Source organism: Tamandua tetradactyla, chromosome 26 (assembly GCF_023851605.1).
Source record: "Tamandua tetradactyla isolate mTamTet1 chromosome 26, mTamTet1.pri, whole genome shotgun sequence".
Classification (NCBI taxonomy): Eukaryota; Metazoa; Chordata; class Mammalia; order Pilosa; family Myrmecophagidae; genus Tamandua; species Tamandua tetradactyla.
In genome coordinates, this window is record NC_135352.1 from 12,690,601 (window position 1) to 12,704,936 (window position 14,336).

Here is a 14,336-nt window from a genome sequence, read left to right on the forward strand (position 1 = left end):
TGCTCAATGTCCCTGGCCATTAGAGAAATACAAATCAAAACCACAATGAGATATCATCTCACACCCACCAGAATGGCCATTATCAACAAAACAAAAAATGACAAGTGCCGGAGAGGATGCGGAGAAAGAGGCACACTTATCCACTGTTGGTGGGAATGTCAAATGGTGCAACCACTGTGGAAGGCAGTTTGGCGGTTTCTCAAAAACCTGAATATAGAATTGCCATATGACCCAGCAATACCATTGCTAGATATCTACTCAGAGGACTTAAGGGCAAAGACACAAATGGACATTTGCACACCAATGTTTACAGCAGCGTTATTTACAATTGCAAAGAGATGGAAACAGCCAAAATGTCCAGCAACAGAAGAATGGCTAAACAAACTGTGGTATATACATACGATGGAATATTATGCAGCTTTAAGACAAGATAAACTTATGAAGCATGTAATAACATGGATGGACCTAGAGAATATTATGCTGAGAGAGACTAGCCAAAAACTAAAGGACAAATACTGTATAGTTCCACTGATGTAAACCGACATTAGAGAATAAACTTGGAATATGTCATTGGTAACAGAGACCATCAGGAGTTAGAAACAGGGTAAGACAATGGGTAACTGGAGTTGAAGGATTATAGACTGTGCAACAGAACTAGATACAAAAACTCAAAAATGGACAGCACAATACTCTGTAATTGTAATGTAATTATGTTAAAACACTGAATGAAGCTGCATCTGAGCTATAGTTTTTTTTGTTTGTGTTTTTTGTTTTTTCCTTTTTTTAATATATTTTTTTATTTTTTATTTTTATTTTTATTTTTTTCTCTATATTATCATTCTATATCTTTTTCTGTTGTTTTGCTAGTTCTTTTCCTAAATTGATGCAAATGTACTAAGGAATGATGATCACACATCTATGTGATGATATTAAGAATTATTGATTGCATATGTACAATAGAATGATTTCTAAATGTTGTGTTAGTTAATTTTTTTTAATTAATAAAAAAAAATCCTTAAAGAAAAAGAGGAACTATTTAAAAAGAGAAAAGCATCTTGGAAACCAAAAAAAAAAAAAAAAAAATCCAAAAGGCAAAGGGGTAGAAGAAAGTACTTTCATGCAGTAATAACACTAAATGTTAATGGATTAAACTCCCCAATCAAAAGACATAGACTGGCAAAATGGATTAAGAAATAGGACCCACCTATATGCTGTCTACAGGAAACGCATCTTAGACCCAAGGATAAATGTAAGTTGAAAGTGAAAGGTTGGGAAAAAATATTTCATGCAAATAACAATCAGAAAAGATCAGGAGTAGCTATACTAATATCCAACAAATTAGGCTTCAAATGTAAAACAGTTAAAAGAGAAAACAAAGGACAACTATGTATTAATAAAAGGAACAATTCAACAAGAAGACAAATAATTATAAATATTTATGCACCAAGCCAGAATGCTCCAAAATACGAGGCAAACACTAAAAAGAGAAATCAACCATAATAGTTTGAGACTTCAATTTCCCACTCTCATCAATGGACAGAACATGTAGACAGACATCAATAAAGAAACAATTTGAATAATACAATAAATGAGCTAGAGTTAACAGACATTTATAGAATTTTACACCTGACAACAGCAGGATACAGCTTTTTCTCAAGTGCTCATGGATCATTCTCAAAGATAGACCATATGGTGGTCACAAAGCAAGTCTTAATAAATTTAAAAAGACTGAAATCCTGCAAAACACTTTCTCAGATCATAAAGGAATGAAGTTGGAAATCAATAATAGGCAGAGTGCCAGAAAATTCACAAATATTTAGAGGCTCAATGACACACTCTTAAACAATCAGTGGGTCAAGGAAGAAATTACAAGAGAAATCAGGAAATATCTCGAGGCAAATGAAAATGAAAATGACATATCAAAATTTACGGGATGCAGCAAAGGCAGTGCTCAGAGGGAATTTTATTGTCCTAAATGCCTATATCAAAAAATGAGTAAAGAGCAAAAATCGAGGAATTAACTGTCCACTTGGAAGAACTAGAGAAAGAACAGCAAACTAACCCCAAAGCAAGCAAAAGGAAAGAAATAATGACATTAAAGCAGAAGTGTGGTAGTTAGATTCAGTTCTTAACTTGGCCAGGTGAAGTTACCTAGTTCTGTTGCTGTGGACATGAGCCAATATGAACGTCATCTGTTGCTCATTACATCTACACTCAGCTAAGAGGCATGCCTGCTCTAATGAATGATGATTGATTTAATTGGCTGGTGCTTAAATGAGAGAGCTCAACGTAGCACAGCCCAAGCAGCTCAGCATACCTTATCTCAGCACTCACAGCTCAGCCCAGGCCTTTGGAGATGCAGAAAGTAATCACCCCAGGGAAAGTGCTGGAACCCAGAACCTGGAGAGAAGGCCAGCAGAGATCACCCTGTACCATCCCATGTAAGAAAGAATCTCAGTTAAAAGTTACTGCCTTTTCAATCAAAACCACAATGAGATATCATTTCACACCCACCAGAATGGCCATTATCAATAAAACCGAAAATGACAAGTGCTGGAGAGGATGTGGAGAAAGAGGCACACCTATCTGCTGTTGGTGGGAATGTCAAATGGTACAAATGCTATGGAAGGCAGTTTGGAGGTTCATCAAAAAGCTAAACATAGAATTCCCATATGACCCGGCAATACCATTGCTAGGTATCTATTCAGAGGACATGAGGGAAAGGACACAAATGGACATTTGCACACAAATTTTATAGCAGTATTACTTACAATTGTGAAGAGATAGAAACAGACAAAATGTCCATCAACAGACGAGTGGCTAAACAAACTGTGGTATATACATACGATGGAATATTATGCAGCTGTAAGACAGAATAAAGCCATGAAGTATGCAACAACATGGATGGACCTTAAAGACACTATGCTGAGTGAGATTAGCCAGAAACAAAAGGACAAATACTGTATGGTCTCACTGATATGAACTGACATTAGTGAATAAACTTGGAGAATTCGTTGGTAAAAGAGACCCTCAGGAGATTGAAATAGGGTAAGATATTGGGTACTTGGGGCTGAAGGGATATAGATTGTGTTTGTATAAAAACTCAGAAATGGTTACCACAATATTACCTAACTGTAATACAATTATATTAAAACACTGAATGTGTGAATGATAGAGGGAGGAGGGCAGGGGGCACAAATGAAATCAGAAAGAAAGATAGATGATAAAGACTGAGATGGTATAATCTAGGAATGCTTAAAGTGTATAATGATAGTGACTGAATGTACAAATTTTTAAAATGTTTTTGCATAAGGAAGAACAAAGGAATGTCATTACTGCAGGGTGTTGACAATCAATGGTAATTCTATTTAAAAATTTTAACTTATGTGGAAGACTATAGCAAAAACTGCTTATTTGGTACAAAGTTTATATTTTGACTAGTGCATTTCCTAATATAACTTATGTAGATAGCTTAATTGAACACCATAAGTACATGGAACATTGAGTAGGGCATGAGATTTTGTTGGTTTCTCCAGAGTGATGCGCTGATAAATCCCAGAGTGATTTGAAAAGTGAATTAAAAAGTATTTGCAAAGTCCCCTTTGGGGAATGGTGAGAAAGGGGGAAAATTGAACTTCCCCAAGTTGAATTCTTGATATTCTCACAAGCAGTGTGGACAACCAAAGCAATGGGCTGAGCCCCCAACTTGGGGGTTGTTCATATGAAACTTAACCCCACGAGAACCTCTTAAAATTAGGCCTAAGAGTTACCCCCAAGAGAACCTCTTTTGTTGCTCAGATGTGGCCTCTCTCTCCAGCCAACACAACAAGCAAACTCACCACCCTTCCTCTGTCTACATGGGACATGACTCCCAGGGGTGTGGACCTTCCTGGCAACTTGGGACAGAAATCCTAGAATGAGCTGAGATTCAGCATCAAGGGATTAGGGGTAAGAGAGAAACGAGACAAAATAAAGTGTCAATGGCTGAGAGATTCCAAACAGAGTTGAGAGGTTATCCTATAGGCTATTCTTACGCATTAAATAGATATCACCTTGTTAGTCAAGATGTAATGGAGAGGCTGGAGGGAACTGCCTGAAAATGTGGAGCTGTGTTCCAGTAGCCATGTCTCTTGGAGATGATTGTATAATGACACAGTTTTCACAATGTTACTGTGTGATTGTGAAAACCTTGTGGTCTGATGCTCCTTTTATCTACCTTATCAACAGATGAGTAGAGCATATGGAATAAAAATAAATAATAGTGGGAACAAATGTTAAAGTAAATTTAGATTGAAATTCTAGTAATCAATGAAAGGGAGGGGCAAGGGGTATGGCAGGTATGAATTTTTTTCTGTTGTCTTTTTATTTCTTTTTCTGAATTAATGCAAATGTTCTAAGAAATTATCATGATGAATATGCAACTCTGTGATGATATTGTGAATTACTCATTATATATGTAGAACAGAATGATCATAAGAATATTTATGTTTGTTATATTTTTTAATTAAAAATTATTTTTAAAAATATGAATAAGGGGAAAAAATGTTAAATTTAGTAGATTGAAATGCTAGTGATCAATGAAAGGGAGGGGTAAGGGGTGTGATATGTATGAATTTTTTTTCTGTTTTCTTTTTATTTCTTTTTTTGAATTGATGCAAATATTCTAATGATCATGAAGATGAATATACAACTATGTGATGAAAAAAGAATGTTCATATTGTATGTTGATTGTTTTTATTAATAAAAATTTGTTCAAAAATTTAGAATTGCCATATCCCAAACAACCCCAAAGAGAGGTATGGAAAGATCAAAGGTGATGTGGAATTATACACAGAAGATAGGACTTAACAAATGAATATGAATGTTGAATCATTAAATTGATATCTCTTAGTCTGCAGTATTTTAGCACAGCTAGAAGTAAAAACCTAAAACTGTGGAACTGTAACCCATGTCAAAGTCTGAAATATGTTCTACAACTAATTATGGTGCTGTGATTTGAAATTTATAGATTTTTACAGATATATGTTATTGTTTACAAAAAAAGAAGGAAAAAATTCAATTGCAATGATAAAAACATATTTAAACCCTCTAGTCTCCTATATTCTGAAGCAGCAAGAAGAAAAAATATGAGAGGATCATATGCTATCCCATGACAAACTCTGGGATCTATCCTGTTACCAGTTTTAGAAGAGTTATTTGAAAACTATTACTTTTTCATTTCTTTGCTTTGTACATATGTTATACTATGCCATAAAAAATTTTTTTAATCAAATCAATCAATTGATAGAGGATATAAAGAAGACATTAGGGCAGGCCACGGTGGCTCAGCAGGTAAGAATGCTTGCCTGCCAAGCCCGAGGACCCGGGTTCGATTCCCGGTGCCTGCCCATGTAAAAAAGAATACATTAGGTGAACATAAGGAACGCAAAAGTCTGAAAAATCAAATTGCAGAACTTTTGAGAATGAAAGGCACAACAGAAAAGTTGATAAAAACAATGGAGACCTATAAAAACAGATTTGAAGAGGTAGAAGAAAGGATTGGTGAACTGGAAGACAGGACATCTGAAATCTTACATGAAGAAAATATAGGGAAAAGAATGGGAAAATACGACCATAGTAACAGGGAACTGAATGACAAAATGAAGTACATGAATGTAAACTGTTATGGGTATCTGAAAAGGAGAAGGGGAAAAGGAAGAGAAAGGTGAATGAAGGAAATTATCACTGAAAATTTTCCATCTCTTATGAAAGACATAGAATTACAGGTCTAAAAATAAGGCACACCCGAAACAGAATAGATCCAAATAGACCTACTGCAAGAAACCTACTAATCAAATTGTCCAATATCAAAGACAAAGGGAGAATTTTGAAGGCAACAAGAGAAAAGCAATCCATCACATACAAGGGAAGCTCAGTAAGACTATATATATAGAGAGAGAGAGAATAGATAGATATCTATATATCTATACATATATAGATAGAGATTTTTAAGTTTTTTTATTGTATAGTATAATATATACACAAAGTGAAGAAATAAAAAAAGCAAAAGTTCAAAGCACTGTTCAACAAGTAGTTACAGGCCAGATCCCAGAGTTTCTTATGGATGACCATGCCATACTCTCATATTTTTCCTTCTCACTGCTCCAGAATGCAGGAGGCTAGAGGGCTTAAATATTTTTTTATCATCACAATTGATTTTTTCCTTTTTTTGTGTGTGCAAAAAATAACATATATACAAAAAAGTTGTAAATTTCAAAACACAGCACTACAATTAGTTGTAGAACATATTTCAGACTTTGACATGGGTTACAGTTCCACAATTTCAGATTTTCACTTCTAGCTGCTTTAAATATTGTAGACTAAAAGATATCAACTTATTGATTGAGCATTCATGTTCATTTGTTAAATCCTATCTTCTCTGTACAACTCTGCCATCACCTTTAACCTCTATATACTTCTCTTTAGGGGAGTTTGGGCTATTGCAATTCTAAATTTTTCATATTGGAAGGGTATGTCAGTAATATGGGGTAGGCAGATGTTCTGGAGAAACTGGGATATGTTTCAGGAATCATCTGGACCAGGGAAACATCTGGAGGTTGTAGGTTTCTGGAAAGATACTCTAGTGCTTGGAACCCTTATGAAATCTAATATATTGACCTAGTTGTTGTATAAGATTGGCTGGAATGGTCCTGGTTAGGGGTTAGCAGGTTATGATAGGTAGCAAGGTCAACCTAAAGCTTGTGTGAGAGCAACCTCCAGAGTAGGTCTTGGCTGTCTTTGAACTCTCTCTCTGCCACTGATACTTTATTATTTACACTTCTTTTCCCCTTTTGGTCAGGATGGAATTGTTGATCCCATGGAGCCAGCTCTGGATTCATCCCTGGGAGTCATCTCCCACCAGGGAGACTTTCACCCCTGGATATAATGTCCCACATAGTGGGGAGGGCAATGATTTCATTTGTAGAGTTGGACTTAGAGAGAGTGAGGCCACATCTCAGCAACAAAAGAGGTCCTCAAAAAGTAACTCTTCGGCATGCTTATAGGTAGACTAAGTTTCTCCTCTATCTACATAAGCTTCACAAGAGTAAGCCTCATGATCAAGGGCATGGTCTATTGATTTGGGTGTCCCTAAAGTTTAACACAGTATCAGGGGATTCCCTGATGGTAAATTTAATAGTTCCATAGTCTTTCTCCCCTTCCTCAGGGAACTTTGCCAATACTTTCTGATTATCTGCTTAATATACTCTAGGATGTTTCCAGGCATTACAATAATCTATACAGGATTTAAGGACCTCTATCTTATTCTGTGCTTCCTGTGTTTCAATTGTTCAAATGAGCTATACAGATAAGTTAAATTAGATTGTGCACTACAGAAAATTTCAGTTCCAGACCAAATAAATCTTTCTTCCATTGGCCTCAAGGTGTATGTGTGGTTCTAAAATATAGACACTGTCTTTCTCAACCCTATATTCTGAATTGCTTTAACCCCAACCTGTTCGGCTTCTTTCTTATCTCTAAATATCAGGTTATATATATACAGCCTCTCAAAATCAAGAAATAATAATCACCACTCCAGACTTAATGTGTCTGCCCTAAAAGCTTACAATCTAGGCCCCTGTTTTCTTATAAGCATTTTCTAAAGGTGACCATACCATTGTTCTTTTTTTGTTTATGGCTTATGTTGTCTCACCAAATGTCATAACGTTCATTCATAAGTATACACCATCATTCACCAATCTACTTCTCTATCAGTGCATCCTTCAGCCACCTTTATGCTGGTCATAAAAGTGGAATCATACAGTTATTTGTCCTTTTATGCTTAGCTAATTTCACTCAGCATTATGTTCTCATGGTTCATCCATCTTGTCATGTGCTTCAAGACATCAGTTTGTCTTACTGTGGCATAATATTCCATTGTATGTATATACCACATTTTGTTGATCCACTCATCTGTTGATGGGCATTTGGTTTGTTTCCATCTTTTAGTGATTGTGAATAAAGCTGCTACAAACATCGGTGTACAAATGTCTGTTGGTGTCATTGCTTTCAGCTCTACTGGGTATACACCAAGTAGTGCTTGAAGGGAAAAATAAGAAGTCAAAGCAACAGCTTTGAAAATTATCTGCAGACTCAACACTGAGACCTGTGATTTATGATGGAATGTTAACTTTAGAACACTAAAGTCAGCCAAAGTTGAGAAACATCTGCTTGGCTAACATTCCAGAAAAAGAATGAGCAAAAACCTGCTCTTTGTCCCTTAATCACTACCCCAATAAAGAAGGAACAGGCAGTCTCTTGGTCTGTACTAATGCTAGAAAACAAACACATACCTAAGGTTATTTCTGTGCACTTTCTGGTTCACTGAGAAAAAATAAATAAGGTGCTGAGCAAGTGCTCAAGACTCTTGTCCTTTGAGACATGAGTCCCCTGCTCTCATCTAAAAAGACTCCTCTGTGTGGGTGTCTTTATTTTTCAGATTCCTCAGCCTCTCTTGTTGAGCTGGTCTCAACATGCTAGTGCTGGGACACAGGGAAACTCAATATTTAGTTTTTTAAGGAAACACCAGTTTTTCATAGTAGCTGCCCCATTATACATTCCCACCAGTAGTGCATAAGTATTCCAGTTTCTCCACATCTCCAATATTTATAGTTTCCTGTTTGTTTAATAGCAGCCATTCTTATAGGTGTGATGTGGCATCTCATTGTAGTATTGATCTGCATTTCCCTTATAGCCAATGAAAATGAGCATCTCTTCATGTGCTTTGAGCCATCTGTATTTGCTCTTCAGAAAAATGCCTACTCATATCTTTAACCCATTTTATAATTGGGTTGTTTGTTCTTTTGTTGTTGAATTGTATGATTTTTTGTGTGTATACAGGAATTCAAACCTTTGTCTGATATGTGGTTTTCAAATATTTTCTCCCAGTGAGTTGGCTGCCTCTTCACCTTTTTGACAAAGTCTTTTGAGGTGCAGAAGCATTTGATTTTGAGGAGTTTCCATTTATCTATTTTTTCTTTTGTTGTTTGTGCTTTGGGTGTAAAGTTTAGGAAGCTATCTCCTATTACTAGGTCTTGAAGATGTTTCCCTACATTTTCTTCTAGAAGCATTATGATGCTAGTTGTTATATTTAAGTGTTGCATCCACGTCGAGTTAAATTTTGGGTAGGGTGTAAGATAAGAGTCCTCTTTCATTCTTTTGGCTATTGATATCCAGTTCTTCCATGCCCAATTATTGAAAAGACTATTTTGTCCCAGTTCAGAGGATTTGGGGGCCTTGTCAAAAATCAGTTGACCATAGATTTGGTGGTCTATTTCTGCACTCTTGATTCGATTCCATTGGTCAATGCTTCCTTCTTTGTTCCAGTACCATGCTGTTTTGACCATGGTGGCTTTATAATAAGTTTTAAAGTCAGGGAGTGTTAATCCTCCAACTTCATTCCTCTTTTCTAGGATGCTTTTACCTATTCTACATCTCTTTCCCTTCAAGATGAATTTGGTAATTAGTTTTTCCAAATCTTCAAAGTAGGCTGTTGGCATTTTGATTGGTACTGTGTTGAATCTGTAGATCAATTTGGGGAGAACTGACATCTTAATTATATTTGGCCTACCTATGCATGAGCAGGGAATGTCTTTCCACCTATTTAGATCTCCTTTGATTTCTTTTAGCAATGTTATGTAGTTTTCTATGTACACATTCTTTACATCCCTAGTTAAGTTCATTCCTGTGTACTTCATTCTTTTAGTTGCTATTTTGAATGGAATTTTTCCCTTCACTTACTTCTCAACTAAGTCATTGCTTGTGTATAGAAATGTTACCAATTTTTGCATATTCATTTTATATCCCACCAACTTGCTGAATTTGTTTATTAGCCCAAGTAACTTTGCTGTAGATTTCTCAGGATCTTCCAAGTATAGTATCCTATCATCTGCAAATAATGAGAGTTTTACTTCTTCCTTTCCAATTTGGATGCCTGTTATTTCTTTGTCCTGCCTGACTGCTCTAGCTAGAACTTCTAGCACAATATTTAATAAAAGTGGTGACTGTGGGCATCCTTGTCTTGTACCTGATCTTAGAGGGAAAGTTTTCAGTCTCTCTCCATTGAGTACAATGCTGGCTATCGGTTTTTCATATATTCCCTTTATCTTATGGAGGTAGTTACCTTTGATTCCTATCTTTTGGAGTGTTCTTATCAGAAAAGGATGCTGGATTTTGTTGAATGCTTTTTCAGCATCAATCGAGATGATCATGTGATTTTTCCCTTTCCATTTGTTAATGTGATGTATTACATTAATTGCTTTTCTCATATTGAACCATCCTTGCATTCCTGGTATAAACCCCACTTGGTCATGGTGTATAATTCTTTTACTGTGTTATTGGATTCGATTTGCTAATATTTAATTGAGAATTTTTGCATCTATGTTCATTATGGAGATTGGCCTGTAGTTTTCCTTTCTTATAGCATCTTTACCCAGTTTTGGTATTAAAATGATATTAGCTTCATAAAATGCGTTAGGTAGATTTCCTTTTTCCTCAATTTTTTGAAAAAGCATGAGCAGGATTGGTGTTAGTTCTTTTTTGGAATGTTTGATAAAATTCCCCTGGGAAGCCATCTAGCCCTGGGCTTTTCTTTGTAGGAAGATTTTTGATGACTGCTTGAATCTCTTTAATTTGGTTGGTTTGGGGGAATCTTCTATTTCTTCCTGAGTCAGTGTAGCTTGTTTGTATGTCTCCATTAATTTGTCCCTTTCATCTAAGTTGTCTAATTTGTTGACATATTTGTTCATAATATCCTCTTATGATTTCTTTTATTTCTTCAGGGTTTGTGGTAATGCATCCCTTCTTGTTTCTGATTTTATTTATTTGTATCTTCTCTCTTTTTTTCTTTGTCAGTGTTGCTAATGGCCTATCAATTTTATTGATTTTCTCAAAGAACAAACTTTTGGTTTCATTGATTCCTTCTATTGTTCTTTTGTTCTCCCATTCATTTATTTCTGCTTTAATCTTTGTTATTTCTCTTTTTCTATTTGCTTTGGGGTTAGTTTGCTGTTCCCTCTCAATTTCCTCCAGGTGTGCTGTTAAGTCCTCAATTTTTGCTCTTTTTTGTTTTTTAATATAGGCATTTAGGGTAATAAATTTCCTTCTCAGCACAGCCTTCACCACACCCCTTATGCTCTGATAAGTTGTATTCTCATTTTCATTCATCTCCAAATAGCTACTGATTTCTCTAGTAATTTCTTATTTGACCCACTGGTTGTTTAAGAGTGTGTTATTTAATCTCCATATATTTGTGAATATTCCTTCTCATTCTTTGGTGGTTATTGAGATCAAGCTTCATCCTATTGTGATTAGAGAAAGTACTTTGAATAATTTCAATGTTTTTAAATTTCTAAAGACCTGTTTTGTGCCCCAGCATATGATCTATCCTGGAGAATGTTTCATGAGCACTAGAGAAGAATGTATATCCTTGTGCTTTGGGGTGCAATGACCTATATTTATCTGTTAGGTCTAATTCATTTATCAAGTTATTTAACTTCTGTATTTCCTTGTTGATGTTCTGTCTGGTTGTTCTATCTATAGAGAAGAGTGGTGTTTTGAAGTCTCCTACTAATGTTGAAGCATCTATCACTCCCTTCAGTTTTTTCAATGTCTATCTCATGTACTTTGGAACTCTTTAAGCTTATGATTGTTATATCTTCTTGGTGAATTGACCCTTTAATTAGTATATAGTGTCCTTCTTTGTATCTTATGGTGTCTTTACATTTAAAGTCTATTTTGCCTGACATTAGTGTAGCTATGCCTGCTTTCTTTTGTTACAACTTGTGTGGAAAATTTTTTTCCATCCTTTCGGTTCCAATCTATTTTGTATGTATATACTACAGCTTGCTTACCCACTCGTCTGCTCATGCACATTTGGGCTGTTCCTAGCTCTTTGCAATTATAAATAATGCTGCTATAAACATTGGTGTGCAAATGTCCATTTGTGTTCTTGCCCTCATGTCCTCTGAGTAGATACCTAGCAATGGTATTACTGGATCATATGGCAATTCTATACTTAGCTTCTTGAGGAACCACCACACTGTCTTCCACAGTGGTTGTACTATTTCCCCCAACAGTGGATAAGTATGCCTCTTTCTCCACATCCTCTCCAGCACTTGTCATTTTCTGTTCTATGGCTAATAGCCATTCTGGTAGGTGAGAGATGATATTTCATTGTGGTTTTGATTTGCATTTCCCTAATGGCCAATGAAGTTGAGCATCTTTTCATATGCATTTTAACCTTATATTTCCTCTTCTATAAAGTGTCTGCTCATGTCTTTTGTCCATTTTTCAGTTAGGTTGTTTGTGTTTTTACTTGTTGAGTTTAATATGCTGGTTATTAAACCCTTATCTAATATGTGGTTTATTTATATATATATATATTCTATATATTGTCTCCCATTGCATAGGTGGCCTTTTTACTTTCCTGACAAAATTCTTTGATGCACAAAAGTGTTTAATTTTCAGGAGATACCAATTATCTATTTCTATTTTCATTGCTCATGCTTTGGGTGTAAGGTCTAGGAAACGATCTCCTATCACAAGATGTATAAGGTATTTCCCTACATTTTCTTCTAAAAATTTAGGTAAAAGACCTAAACATTAAAGATTATATCTTTTATCCATTTTGAGTTAATTTTTGCATATAGTGTGAGATATGGATCCTCTTTCATTCTTTTGAATATGGATATCCAGTTCTCCAAGCACCATTTATTGAAGAGGCTACTGTGTCCCAGGTCAGTTGTCTTGACTGCCTTATCAAAGATCAAGTGTCCAACCAAAGCTATAGGCTGAGCCCCCAGTCTTGGGGTTTATTCATATGAAACTTAAACCCTTAAAGGATACATCAACCCTACTTAAAATTAGGCCTAAGAGTCACCCCCAAGTGAACCTCTTTCATTGCTCAGATGTGGCCTCTCTCTCTCCAGCCAACACAACAAGCAAACTCACCACCCTCCCCCTGTCTATGTGGGACATGACTCCCAGGGGTGTGGACCTTCCTGGCAATGTGGGACAGAAATCCCAGAATGAGCTGAGACTCAGCATCAAGGGATTGAGAAAACCTTCTCGACCAAAAGGGGGAAGAGTGAAATGAGACAAAGTGTCAATGGCTGAAAGATTCCAAACAGAGTTGAGAGGTTATCCAGGAGGTTATTCTTAAGCATTAAGTAGATACCACCTTGTTATTCGAGATGTAATGGAGAGGCTGGAGGGAAATGCCTGAAAATGTAGAGCTGTGTTCCAGTAGCCATGTTTCTTGAAGATGATTGTATAATGATAAGCTTTCACAATGTGACTGTGTGATTGTGAAAACCTTGTGTCTGATGCTCCTTTCATCTACCTTGTCAACAGACAAGTAGAACATATGGAATAAAAATAAGTAATAGGGGGAACAAATGTTAAAATAAATTTAGTTTGAAATGCTAGTGATCAATGAAAGGGAGGGGTAAGGGGTATGGTATGTATAAATTTTCTTTCTGTTTTTGTTTTATTTATTTTTCTGAATAGATGCAAATGTTCCAAGAAATGATCATGATGATGAATATGAAACTATGTGATGATACTGTTTTTACTGATTATATATGTAAAATGAAATGATCAAAATAGGAATGTTTGTGTTTGTTTGGTGTTTTTTGGTATTTAAAAAAAACTTTTTTTAATTTTTTATTAATTTAAAAAAAAATTACAAGAAGCACAAACATTCCCAACACATACACTCAGCAATTCACAATATCATCACATAGTTGCATATTCATCATCATGATCATTTCCCACACATTTGCATCAATTCATAAAAAGACATAAAAAGACAACAGAAAAATAAAACAAAAACAAACAAAAAAATTTACATACCATACCGCTTACCCCTCCCTTTCATTGATCGCTAGCATTTCAAACTAAATTTATTTTAACATTTGTTCCCCTATTATTTATTTTTATTCCATATATTCTACTCATCTGTTGACAAGGTAGATAAAAGAAGCATCAGACACAAGGTTTTCACAATCACACAGTCACATTGTGGAAGCTATATCATTATACAATCATCATCAAGAAACATGGCTCCTGGAACACAGCTCTACATTTTCAGGCAGTTCCCTCCAGCCTCTCCATTACATCTTGAATAACAAGATGATATCTACTTGATGCATAAGAATAACCTCCAGGATAACCTCTCGACTCGGTTTGGAATCTCTCAGCCATTGACACTTAGTCTCATTAACCTCTTCCCCCTTTTGGTTGAGAAGGTTTTCTCAATCCCTTGATGCTGAGTCTCAGCTCATTCTAGGGTTTTTCTC